This window comes from Hyaena hyaena, unplaced genomic scaffold (genome assembly GCF_003009895.1).
Source record: "Hyaena hyaena isolate Hyena2069 unplaced genomic scaffold, ASM300989v1 scaffold_19, whole genome shotgun sequence".
NCBI lineage: Eukaryota > Metazoa > Chordata > Mammalia > Carnivora > Hyaenidae > Hyaena > Hyaena hyaena.
In genome coordinates, this window is record NW_024080651.1 from 6,594,741 (window position 1) to 6,597,075 (window position 2,335).

Genomic DNA, 2,335 nt, shown 5'->3' on the forward strand with positions numbered 1-2,335 from the left:
CCCTATGTCGGGCTCTGTGCTGACAGCTAGCTCAGAGCCTGGAGCCTTTTTCAAATTCTGTACCTCCCTCTCTCTCTGACCCTCCCCTGTTCACGCTGTGTGTGTCTCTCACTTTCTCTCTCAGAAATAAATAAATACATTAAAAACATTTAAAAAAAGAATTGTCATTGTAAAACCTGACTAGAATTCCTGGAGGTGGGTAGAACATAATTTTAGCTATAATGCTACCTGTGGTAATGTCTGGAATACCTAGAATTCATGGCAATCCTCTTTTTAGATTTTATGGGTGACAGCCAGGGGTTAGTGTTGCTCACAATAATGGATGCTGCACTTCTTGATCCTGGTTGAACTTAAGTGTGAGTCAGAACCTCTGTTTCAGGAGGCAACCCTTACAGTAGCGTTGGTTTTTTAAAAGCTTGATGATTCTTGGTTTGATGCTATTTTCTCTCTTGAAGTCAAAAACTATAGCCAGCATTTGGAACACTCTTGTTCCAGTGCCTCCAACAATGATTCACATAAAGTATGATAGCTCTGAAAATGTTGGGACAAAATGGACAAAGCAAATTTTTAATGTTTTCATGGCACTTTCTGAAATGTCTCCACATCGGCAAAGGCTGACAATCTATAACTGCAAACCTGGCACACACAGGTCATTTTTCCAGTCTTATGATTGCCCTTCTTGTACTGTTAAGAGACTCAGATCTGTTTTGAATGACAATTAGAAAATTTTACAGAGAAAGGAGGGCTCCTGGGTTGTGTGTATATTTCCAAAGTGACGTTGCAGCTGGAACGGAGTGGGAAATTGCGGGTGACAGTGCTGGCAGGTGCTGTGGATTTCCCAGCTGTCACCCCTCTGCTTCTCAACTTCCAAATGGCTCCTCAAATAGCTCATAAACTTGACTTTCTTTAGGACTTTCAAGCAGCTGAGGCATTTAAAAGTTCTGTGAGTCTTCTGTTCTGGCTGCCTGTCTCCTTTATGGTGCCCATAGTTAAAGTCATGAAATAACATAATCAGATTTTCTTTCTTGGGATCACCAGTCTAGTTTTTGACTTGCTAGATTTGAAAAGTCTGTTTTTACCAGCCTTTCCAAGCTATTTTTTGTGTCTGGATCCATAAGATTGAAATGTGCCCTGTCATTTGCATTAGCCCAAGAAAATAATGCTCCATTCTAAACATGGCTTGATGAGGATGGGACACCTTTTGAGTTTGTGCTCACTGTAGGAGAGAAATCTGAAGGGGCCACAACTGAGGAATGTGCTCCTGGAATTCCATCACTGAATTTAGGTCTTTTGGGATTTCTACTGTTTATATTGGAAGCAGGAAGTCGCTTTGAATTTCAAGGACTTTCACCTTGCCTCCTACAGAAAGTATAGCGCCAAGTAGACACTGAGATATTTAAGACAGCAAAAGCCTGAGGGACTGTGAGGCATGACTTGTGATTAGTTCCTTTTATAATCTGGTTTAGATAGATTATAAAGCCTCACAATAATAGGACTATCTGGGGCATCTGGATGGCTCAGTTGGGTAAGCATCTGACTCTTGCTTTCAGCTCAGTTCATGATCTCAGGGTTCCTGAGCTGAGTTTTAGCCCTGCAGAGGGCACTCTGTTGTTAACAAAGTTTGGATCCTCTGTGGCCCCTCCATCAGCCCCTCCCCCACTCTCTCAAAAATAAATAAACATTAAAAATGTTTTTTTTAAATAATAGGACTATCTATTACCCTCCTTTCAGATTGAGGTGGCCACTTGAGTGCAGCGTGCATCACATGGTTTGCAGGCTGCAATGCACAAGGAGGATCTTGACTCAAGTGGTCTTCCTTTTTTTTTTTTTTTTGGAGTATCATTCTGGGGTCACTCTGTTCTTTGCCATTTCACCACTACTTTTTTGCTTGAAGAGGTCCCTTCAACTTCTAGTGCTTTCTTTTTGTAAATTACCACCTAAGTACAACATATTCTTAGTATTTATTTCAAAAAACGAAAATTATTGTCTTATTTAATTCTCCCCTGTAACACTGAGATAACTATTAGCATCCTTACTTTACACCTGAGGAAAAGGGCTCAAACTATTTAGGTGAGAAGATAGTCCTAGAGTTAACCTCTCCAGCCCCCAGGTCTCCAGCAACTACGAGTTCAACATGCCCTGTTGCAGAGCCATGCATGACTACCGTGAGGCAAGTGAGACATTAAAACACAAGATTTTTTTTTTAAGTTTATTTACTTATTTTGAGAGAAAGAGCAAGAGAAAACCAGGAAGAGGCAGAGAGGGAGAGACAGAATCTCAAGCAGGCTCCGCACTATCAGCACAGAGCCAGATGTGGGGTTCAAACTCAAAACTG

The 2,335-nt window shown here is 41.2% G+C and overlaps 1 pseudogene; it reads right to left on the reverse strand.

Moving 5' to 3' along the window:
• Positions 1–224: 224 nt before the first annotated feature.
• LOC120227884 lies at positions 225–1,115 on the reverse strand (annotated as a pseudogene).
• Positions 1,116–2,335: the final 1,220 nt, after the last annotated feature.